Below are 11,580 nucleotides of genomic sequence, written 5' to 3'. Positions count from 1 at the left end.
CATATGTATCTATCAGAGACCCATAATTTTTCAAATTCCTTTTTTTTTGTCATGTAGAAAATATTCATCTTTCTCCTTAGGTCCATTTTCAATTTTACAATGCTGTCTTTCTCTTTACTATAAACACAACTAGACATGCATCTTTCTATCCCAGTATCCAAATTGAGCTTGAGGTTCAGTTGGAAATTGGCAAGTACAATGTTGTGGTAACAACAGAGACATGGCTTCAAGCGGACAGGGCCTGGGAAATGAATATTCAAGGATATACATCTTATCGAAAGGACAGACTGACTGGCAGAGGGGGTGTGGTGGCTCTGTTGGTGAGGAATGATATTCAGTCCCTTGCGAGGGGGGACATAGAAACAGGGGATGTAGAGTCAGTATGGATAGAACTGAGAAATTCTAAGGGTAGAAAGACCCTAATGGGAGTTATCTACAGGCCCCAAAACAGCAGTTTGGATGTAGGGTGTAAGTAGAATGAAGAGTTAAAATTGGCAATGTCGCACAGGTAATGGTACAGTTGTCATGGGGGATTTCAACATGCAGGTAGACTGGGAGAATCAGAATGGTACTGGACCTCAAGAAAGGGAGTTTGTGGAGTGCCTCCGAGATGGATTCTTAGAACAGCTTGTACTGGAGCCTATCAGGGAGAAGGCAATTCTAGATTCAGTGTTGTGCAATGAACCGGATTTGAGGTAAAGGAACCTCGAGGTAAAGGAACCATTAGGAGGTAGTGACCATAATATGATATGACTTAACCTACAATTTGAGAAGGAGAAGGGAAAATTGGATGTGTATTGCAGTTGAACAAAGGGACCTCGAGGTAAAGGAACCATTAGGAGGTAGTGACCATAATATGATATGACTTAACCTACAATTTGAGAAGGAGAAGGGAAAATTGGATGTGTCAGTATTGCAGTTGAACAAAGGGAACTATGGAGCTATGAGGGAGGAGCTGGCCAAAGTTCAATGGAACAATACCCTAGCAGGGAAGACAGTGGAACAATGATGGCAAGTATTTCTGGAAATAATGCAGAAAGTGTAGGATCGGTTCATTGCAAAGAGGAAGAAATATCCTAAGGGGAGTAATGGGCGGCTGTGGCTGACGAGCGAAGTAAAGGGCAGTATAAAAATAAAAGAGAAGAAGTATAATATAGCAAAGGTGAGTGGGAAACCGAAGGACTGGGAAGCTTTTAAAGAGCAACAGAATATAAACAAAAAAGGCAATACGCCAAGAAAAAATGAGGTACGAAGATAAACTAGCCAAGAATATAAAGGAGGATAGTAAAAGCTTCTTTATGTATGTGAATAGCAAAAAAATAGTTAAGACCAAAATTGGGCCATTGAAGACAGAAACGGTTGAATTTATTATGGGGAACAAGGAATTGGCAGATGTGCTGAACCTGTACTTTGAATCTGTCTTCACTAGGGAAGACACAAACAATCTCCCAGATGTAATAGTGGCCAAAGGAACTAGGGTAAAGGATGAACTGAAGGAAATTTATATTAGGCAAGAAACGGTGTTGGATAGACTGTTGAGTCTGAAATCTGATAAGTCCCTGGGACCTGCTGGTCTGCATCCCAGGGTACTTAAAGAGGTGGCTCTAGAAATCGTGAATCATTTTCCAATGTTCTATAGATTCAGGAACAATTCCTGCTGATTGGAGGGTGGCTAATGTTGTCCCACTTTTCAAGAAAGGAGGGAGAGAGAAAACAGGAAATTATAGACCAGTTAGCCTGATGTCAGTGGTGGGAAAGATGCTGGAGTCAATTATAAAAGAGGAAATTATGACACATTTGGATAGCAGTAGAAGGATCAGTTCAAGTCAGCATGGATCTATGAAGGGAAAAATCATGCTTGACTAATCTTCTGGAGTTTTTTGAGGATGTAACTATGAAAATGGACAAGGGAGAGCCAGTGGATGTAGTGTACCTGGACTTTCAGAAAGCTTTGATAAAGTCCCACATAGGATATTAGTGGGCAAAATTAGGGCACATGGTATTGGGGCAGAGTACTGACATGGATTGACAATTGGCTGGCTGACAGGAAACAAAGAGTAGTGATTAACGGGTCCCTTTCGGAATGGCAGGCTGGGACCAGTGGAGTACTGCAAGGTTCGGTGCTGGGACCGCAGCTGTTTACAATATACATTAATGATTTAGATGAAAGGATTAAAAGTAACATTAGCAAATTTGCCAATTACACAAAGCTGGGTGGCAGTGTGAAATGTCAGGAGGATGTTATGAGAATGCAGGATGACTTGGACAGGTTGGGTGAGTGGAAGGGGAAGTACAACAAGATCTAGGTGTTCTTGTACATCAGTCAATGAAAGCAAGCATGCAGGTACAGCAGGCAGTGAAGAAAGCTAATGGCATGCTGGCCTTTATAACAAGAAGAATTGAGTATAGGAGTAAAGAGGTCCTTCTGCAGCTGTACAGGGCCCTGGTGAGACCCCACCTGGAGTATTGTGTGCAGTTTTGGTCTCCAAATTTGAGGAAGGACATTCTTGCTATTGAAGGAGTGCAGCGTAGGTTCACAAGGTTAATTCCCGGAATGGCAGGACTGTCATATGTTGAAAGATTGGAGCGACTGGGCTTGTATACACTGGAATTTAGAAGGATGAGAGGGGATCTGATTGAAACATATAAGATTATTAAGGGATTGGACACATTGGAGGCAGGAAGCATGTTCCCGCTGATGGGTGAGTCCAGAACTAGAGGCCACAGTTTAAGAATAAGGGGTAGGCCATTTAGAACAGAAATGCGGAAAAACTTTATCACCCAGAGAGTGATGGATATGTGGAATGCTCTGCCCCAGAAGGCAGTGGAGGCCAAGTCTCTGGATGCATTCAAGAGAGAGTTAGATAGAGCTCTTATAGATAGCGGGGTCAAGGGATATGGGAAGAGGGCAGGAACGGGGTACTGATTGTGTATGATCAGCCATGATCACAGTGAATGGCGGTGCTGGCTAGAAGGGCTGAATGGCCTACTCCTGCACCTACAGTCTATTGTCTATTGAATACATATATGTATATTTGTTGAATTGTTGTCATCTCAACATGATTCTGAAACATTAATTCTGCGCCAGTCTTTCTGATGCTACCTCACCAGCTGAATATTCCTAGCATTATCTGTGCTTATTACAGATACTTATGAATTCTGCCAATTTGAGTACTGGTCCTTTATTCATGAGAACATAAGAATTAAAAGCCTAAGTGCATTGCCTGTTGCACCAGCTCTGACATTCAATTATACCATGGGTGATTTTTCTCCTTAGCATCACTTTCCAGGATGAACTCCAAAATTCTATCTTTTGCTATGTTTAATATATTCAATAACACCTCTCTTTGAAGGGAATTCCAAAAATTCTCAACTCTCTGGGTGAAGAAATCTTGAATGTCTCTGCAGGCAGCATAAGGGCTAGTGAACACCCAGGTTCACGAGACCCAGGGTTGAGGCCCAAGCGATCCGGAGGACAAGGCCAGGAAGTTAAAGTCAAATCATCTGATTGGTGAGTTCTGGGGTCAATACCCAGTGGTTGAAGTTCAGGTGTTGGTGTGTGTGGAGGTCGAAGCCCGAAGGACAAAGACCTAAGATGGTGAGTCTGCAAGTCTGAGCCAGAAGCTGAAGTTTAGAGGCCTGATGTCTATGAATCTGAGAGCCCAGGGTCAAGTACTGGTGGTCAGAGGCCCAGTGGTGGCCTGTCCTCAGGATGTGAGGGTATGTGAGTGGGTGGGTGGGAGGGTGGGTGAGAAAGAGGCTTGCTTGCAGTTGTTCTTCTGTTTTGTTGTTGTTACTTGTGTTGTTTTGCTGAACATGGTGGGAATGCCATGGTGGTACCACAATATGTGGCGACATTTGTGGGCTGCTCTTAGCACAGCCTTATGATCATAATGCAAATGATGCATTTTACTGTTTGTTTCAATGTACATGTGATAGATAAACAAACAAATGGCTCTATTGTAGGAGTCAAAAGTGGACACACTGGAAGCTGTGGTAGAACAAAGGACCCTATGGAGAATCCTTACAATTCTGGATTATGTTCTCACCCTCTGCATGCCACCTTGACTGAACAGAGGAACACTTTTAGTAATAGATTAAGACAGCTGTGCTGCTCCAAAGAGTGCTATATGAGGTCATTCTTATCTTCGGCCATTAGGCTCTATAATGAGTCAACCTATAGCTGGGAAGTGATGTCCCCCTCTTGTTTGAAGTAACTTATTTTTTCAATTCTTTCTTAATTCTCTTCTAATACTTATATATCTGTGTACTTGTAAAGCTAGTGTGACATTGTAATTCCTTTGGGATAAATAAAGTATCTATCTAAACAAAAATAATTTTAGTCCTGAATGAGCAGTCCCTCATTTTGAAACTGTGACCCTTCCCCTCAGGAACCCGAGGCAAGCATCATCTTTTAATTTCTATAAGAACTTGGCACATTTCAAGGAGACCATTTCACAACTTTCTAATTCATAAGCTCCAATCTGCTTAATGCCTCCTCAAAGGACAATCCCCTTTCCCTAGCCCCAACCCAGGATTCAATCTGGTGAACCACTTTTGCATTCTATGTATTGTAAGGCTATCCTTCCTTAGTTAGGGAGGTGAGAAAGGTATTCAATATTCCTGTACCGTCTCATGATTTTAGTTTCTATTTGTGTTCTCTTACCATAAAGGCTAACATACCGTTTGCCCCATGTACAAAGACAGCTAGGACTCTCTGAATATCCAAACCTTTCAGTCTATCACCATTAATGAAATATTCTGCCTTTGTATTTTTTCTACCAAAGTGGATGGTTCCAAATTTTTCCCACATTGTATTCCATCTACCAGGTTCTCAACTATTGACTGAACTTGCTGAAATCCCTTTGAAGCCCTCTGTTTCCTTCTCACAACACATGCTGCCAACCAGCTTAGTATTAGCATGTTCAGGTAAATTATATTTAATTCCATCATTAAAATTATTGAAATAGATTGTTGATAGATGAGGTCCCCACATCAGTACGTATAAAACTCACTGGTTAACCAACTGGCTGAGGTATTCAAGGGCATCTTAAAACTCTTACTGATATGAGCTGAGGTTCCCACCTGCTTGAAAAAGGCAGCAATCATATCTTTGCCCAAAACGAGCAGAGTAAGCTGTCTGAATGTCCATCTCACTCACATCTACCATTATGAAGTTGGTTATGGCTAGAGTGAACTCCTGCCTGAGCAAGGACCTAGACCGGATACAAGTCTACAGCAGATGCAGACTCACATGCTCTCCACTTGGCTTTGGAGCACCTTGACTACCAATCCCTCAGTACTTATAACCAAGCTCTAAAATCTGTATCCTTGACTTCCTCATTAAGAGATCACCATCAGGTCAGAGTGGTAATAACATTTCCTCTTCTCAGACTATCAACACAAACACATCTCAAGGATGCAGGTTTAGCCCACTGCTCCTCTCTCTCTACATCTGCGAAGCGCAGCCCAACTGCCTTCTATAAATGACACCACTGTTGTTGGTAGAATCTCAGATAGTGTTGAGGATGCTTACAAGTCACCACGCCACAGTAGTGTAGCGGTTAGCATAACACTACTACAGCTCAGGCCATTGGAGTTCAAAGTTCAGTTCTGTGTCCTATTTAAGCAAGTTTGTACGTTCCTTCCCATGTGCGTGCGGGTTTCCTTCCGGTACTCCAGATTCCCCTCACAGTTCAAAGAGGTACTGGTTGGTAGGTTAATTGGTCATCGTCAAATGTCCTGTGATTAGGCTAGGGTTAAATCTGTTGGTTGCTGGGCAGCGTGGCTCAAAGTGCTAAAAGGGCCTGTTCAGTGGTCTATCTCTAAGTAAAACAAATAAGAGTGAGATGCATCAGCGGTTGAATAGTGTCACAACAATAACTTCGTTGCACTCAACGTCAGCAAGACCAAAAAACTGACTGTGGACTTCAGGAAAGGAGAATTCAGAGAACACATACCAGTCCTCACTGAGGAATTGGTAGTGCAAAGGGTGAGTAGCTTCATTTCCTGGGCGTCAACATCTCCGAGGAGTTATCCTGACCCCAACGTATTGATGCAATCATGAAGGAAGCACATCAGTGGCTCTACTTTGTTCGGATTTTTAAGAATCTGGTAAGTCACCAAAGACTCTTATAAATTTCTATAGCTGTATGGTGGAGAGCGTTCTGACTGGTTACATCACAGCCTGGTCCTGAGCCTTTAATACACAGGTTTACAAGAGGCTGTACAGGGTTATAGACTCAGCCAACTCTGTCAGGGGCTCAACCCTCCCCACTATTAAGGATACCTTCAAGAGATGACCCCACAGGCAGGCGGAATCAATCACTAAGGACTATAGCCATTTAGGATATGCCTTCTTCTTGTTACCCCCATCAGGGAGGACATCCAGTATCCTGAAGACCCAGACTTAATTTAGGAATGGCTTCTTCCCCTCCATCATCAGCTTTCTGAACGGTCCATGACCCCAAGGACATGACTTTGTTATTCTTGTATTTGCAAATTTACTTAGTTTTGTAATTAATAGAGTTTTATGTTTTCAGGTTGTATTGCTGCCACAAAACAACCTAAAGGAATGGTTTTAAATCAAGAAAATTTAAAAAGATTATATCTTGGATGTCTATAGTGTTTTGGCAACTGCATGCATTAAACCCTAGAAAGGACATCATCTGTTCTTATGTGACTTTGTAACTCTACATTACCATCTGAGCATTATTTTGCTTGTTACTCCTGATATACCGCAGGTGCAATATTAGTCTTGTCAGCATGTGCTGTGTGGTACTTCTTTCTCTAATGCACATTTTAATGCAAAGTTGTTTAATGCTCATTTCCTTCCTTTCATTTACAACATCACCATTATTAATTTTCAAGGTGCTCAGATTTCTCTCAGGAGCTCAGTGTGTTGCTTGTGGTTTGTGGAAAAACTCTGCAGATTTTCTTGTCTCAGATTTCTCCTAATCACATCTTTTTCCGAATGTAACCCCTTTTTAAAATTTTGATTGTGACATTCTTTGTAAATTTCTTTTCATATGCTCTTTTTGTAGCTTTGTAACTTTTATTCACCTCTATATCTTTCCCAGTTTGCAAGATCTGTGGTCTCCTTGCCTTCCTATGTGAAGCTTCTCTTAGTTTTAGTTATCTCTCATTTCTATTGTCAATTCTGCAGCTGATAGTACTCATGCCAGTTTGATATAACAGTGATCTTTTTATTTATGTATTGAGATACAGCATGGAATAGAGCCTTCCGGTCCTTCGAGTCACACTGCCTGGCAATCACCTGATTTAATCCTAGCCCGATCATGGGACAGTTTGCAATGACCATTTAACCTACCAATCAGTATGTCTTTGGACTGTGGGAGGAAACTGGAGCATCCGGAGGAAACACACGTGGTCACAGGGAGACTGTACAAACTGCTTACAGGCAAAATCAGGAATTGAACCTGGGTCGTCTGTACTGTGAAGTGTTGTGCTATCTACTACACAAACATGCCACCTTTTTGTTTGCTGTGGAACAACTCCCATTAACCAATTTGCTTAGTTTACCAGGGACAGTCCCCGTCTCTTCAAACGAGATGTAAGTCTAGGTTTTCTTGTTTGTTTTGTGTTTTCCCCCACCGAATTCTCTGCTGAATTCTATTGTATTGTTGTTACTTTTAGATAAAGTACTTTTAGATGATTCTTCAGGCTGTTAAGCACATCTGGACAATTCCTAATTTACAGAATTGAATTGATGGGATACTTTGGGTCATTCTGAATATCCTTGAAGTGGTAGGCTACCCCACTGGTTAACCCATTCTGTACCTTGAGTATTCAGGGTCTTCCAATAGCAAATCTCATGATAATACTTAGAGTTAAGCCGCACTCCCCGACTATCAAAGCTATCAGACAAGTCTGTCTCTGTTCCAAACATTACATATTATATATACAATTAAATATATATTTTTAAACTTTTAAAGCATTTTAAACTAGCTTAGAAACAATTTAAAACAATGGAAAATGTAATTATATTTAAATTAGCTCAAATAAATCACAATTACCTGACACTTAGCTCCTTTCCTTTGTGCTGGTTCCTTTCAAATAAAATGAAGGAAATCACTCCATTTACATAGGCAAACTTCCTAATGCAGTAGGGGAAAACACACTGGAAATATTTGTTCACCGCTGAACTTCACAAGATCCCAAAATCAAAGTTGCATGGAATGAGTGAAGTATTCAGCTGTGAAGAAATTTGGACTATCACGTCTGTGCAATGGAATCCTGACAATGATTCACGTTCACCGATCCTTCAAAGTTGCAGTGCAAATTGATCGTTCTACATTATATTATGGAGCAAAACTTTACTGAAATTTCAGGGCAATGTTACAGAAAATATTCCAAATCCACATAAGAAATAATCACCTCCCAAAATGTAATCTATATGGAAGGTGAATTTCTTATTGAATACACTACAACTGTAGTCTTCGATTATTGACTTTTTTCCACCTGCTACCATTCCATTTATTTCTAACCTCACAGCACCCCAAAGTGCTCTACAACCAGTTATATAGTTCTGAAGTGCGATCACTGTTGTAAAAGTAATCAGTAAGCTCTAGCAGTCAAGAATCTGATAACAGCCTTATTATCCATTTCTGAATGAGGAATAATACTGGCAGAGACACTAGAAGTAAGGCTTCTGCAGAATGGCAAAATAAGTTCTTTCATGACACTTGTCAGAGCAAAGTAATCTTGGTTAACATCTCATCCAAAAGCCTGTGATCCGGGTGCAGGTCCATGGGACTGGGCAGATTTATAGTTTGGCATGAACTAGATGGGCCAAAGAGCCTGCTTCTGGGCTCTAATGTTCTATAACTCTAGAACTTATATCATCAAGGATACTGCATTGTGAATGTCAGCCAAACTTCAGAAGCTTGAGAATGGAATTGCATTCTGATCCGGAGGGAGGAATCAACCAGATGAGCCAATGCTGACACAAAACAATGGAATAGATTAAAACAGAATAAAAACCTGAAAGTAAACTAGATATTTTTGGCCTTTAGAATGAACCAGTACTATACTTACAAATCGTAGACTGGAGATGTGAAAGTCATGTTGAGTGGAAAGAAGGAATAAAAATCATAATTTCGCTGTTGCCCTCCCCTTCACTTTCTGCTTTCCGCTGGAATCACTCCTTGGTCCATTCGTCCCTCCCCACCGATCTCCCTCCTGGCACATCCTTGCAAGTGGAACAAGTGCTACACCTGCCCCTTCACCTCCTCCTTCACTACCATTCAGGGCCCCAAACAGTCCTTCCAGGTGAAGCAAAACTTCACCTGTGTGCCTATGGGGTCATATACTATGGCCGGTGCTCCCAGTATGGCCTCCTGTATAGTGGTGAGACCATTTCGCAGAGCACCTACACTCTGTCCTCCAGAAGAAGTGAGATCTTCCATTTTAATTCCACTTCCCATTCCCATTCCAATATGTCAATCCATGGCCTCCTATACTGTTGTGATGAGGCCACACTCAGGTTGGAGGAACAACACTTTATATTCCAGTTGGGTAGCCTCCAACCTGATGGCATGAACACTGAATTCTCGAACTTTCGATAATGCCCCCCCCACCCTTCACCGTTCACAATCCCCATTTCCTTCTCTCACCTTATCTCCTTGCCTGTCCATCAACTCCCTCTGCTGCTCCTCCCCCCTTTTCTTTTTCCCATGGACTTCTGACCTCTTCTGTCAGACTCCCCCTTCCCAAGCCCTGTATCTCTTTCACTAATTGACTTTCCAGCTCTGTACTTCATTCCTCCCTCTCCAGGCTTCACCTATCAGCTTGTGTTTCTTTCCCCTTCCGTCCTTTTACATCTACTTCTCATCTTTTTTCCTCCAGTCCTGCCGAATGGTGTTAGCCCAAAACGTCGACTGTTCTTTTTTCTATAGATGCTGCCTGGCCTGCTGAGTTCCTCCAGCATTTTGTGTGTGGGATTTCCGGCATCTGCAGATTTTCCCTTGTTTGTAATTTCTGTGTTTAGTCATCTGCCTTCTGAGATGTCTGGTTTTTCATTTGGAAATCATCGATTACTAATTGCCTTTAAAAAGACTAAATAAAATGATAGATTGCTTGAATTTCGTCTGTTTATTCTCAGCCTTGTTCTTTGATATCCTATCTCTATTATTTTTGACTGCATTGACTTCTGTCTTGCTCAGACACTTAGTCTAAATGTATTGTTTATCTCTGAATCTTCCTGCTTGAATACCATTGTTTTCCCTTTGGAATTTCATTCTCTCACTGAGGCACACTTAGATTATGTAGTCATCAGATTATGCAAATATTATCAGACTATTCAGCCCATCTCCTCAATGGTAACCCAACCATATTAATCCCATTTTCCAGCAGTTGGCCTGTAGCCTTTAATTACTAGGCATTTCAAGTGCTTGTCCAAGCAACTCCTGAATGCTTTGCTTACCAACACTGCTTCCACAACTCTCTCCTGCAATGCATTCCAGGTACTTGCCACTCTCTGGATGAAATAAGGGACCCCTTCAAATCTCTTCTAAATCCTTTATCCCTGATCCTAATTCCATGTCGCAATTTTAAATAAGAAAAACAAAATTAACTTTATCACAATCCTTGTTTCAACAGATGTTTGATCATTGCCTGCATGTCTCCCTTACCGTGGTGTAGGCTTAACTTCTTACAAGGAGATAATGATGTCCTCAATAAGACAGGTTTTGTAATTCGATCACTGTGGAAAATGTAATATTGGTTTTCAGCTCAGGAGCAGGAAAGCAGTCTTCGAGCAATTGGACATTGTGAAGTGCACCTGCTGCTGACCAGTCATAGTAAGACAATGAAAAGGACTTCAGATAAACATACCCACAGACCACATTGATTGGGAGTGAGTTTGTGAATACTGATAGAGGTAAAATCAAGGGGAAGGTATGTTGCTTACACTGCAGATTTTTTCCACACATTATTTCCCTACTTCTCCGGTGCTTGTTAGCCATATCACATCTGATTCCTAGCATAAGCAATACTTCTGGTTGGGGTGAGGAATCAGGGTAGCTGTACTTCCTTCTGATGTGGAGCACTCTGCCACCTCAAAGCTTTCCACTGATAGTCTGAGCAAGAATGCCACAGTTTTAAATGTTAAAAGGCCTTGGGACTATGGAGTTTGGGCTCTTGCTGCCTGATAATCCAAACTGACGTTTGCAGTTATTAAGGTGAGGAGTGGTAATGCTGACCTGGCTCAAGCCGTTTTATTTCTATTCCTTTTTATTAATATAAGAGCTTGAGTTAGTGTTAAAATTTAGGAGCAGGAGTGTAAGGTGGGCCAGGAATGTTCAAAAGGCTTTTGAGCCATTGCCAGCAGTGAAGAACAGGATTGTTGGTTCTCAGGCTAGTTGTGATGGTGGGCACAACTTCAGCAAGGCTTGATGTGAAATATCAAGGTGTGTGTGAAAAAGAAGAATCAGGTAAGGCAGCCCTTATGGTGCAGGAGGCATGTTTTGCAAATACTGGTTTCAGCAGAAAACCTGGTTTAAGGCTGATTTGATATACAATACAAGGTGCTTTGGAATGCAAATTTCTAGTGTCTGTCTT

At 41.5% G+C, this 11,580-nt stretch overlaps 1 long non-coding RNA gene across 1 annotated transcript in view; it reads left to right on the top strand.

Moving 5' to 3' along the window:
- LOC132402828 (uncharacterized) overlaps positions 1-11,580 on the top strand; it is a 238,734-nt gene that overhangs the window by 132,209 nt on the left and 94,945 nt on the right. The gene's annotated exons all lie outside the window — the stretch shown is intronic.

Source organism: Hypanus sabinus, chromosome 12 (genome assembly GCF_030144855.1).
Source record: "Hypanus sabinus isolate sHypSab1 chromosome 12, sHypSab1.hap1, whole genome shotgun sequence".
In the NCBI taxonomy this organism is placed as follows: domain Eukaryota; kingdom Metazoa; phylum Chordata; class Chondrichthyes; order Myliobatiformes; family Dasyatidae; genus Hypanus; species Hypanus sabinus.
Note: the sequence above shows the minus strand (reverse complement) of the source record. Positions and strands in the feature narration are given on the sequence as shown.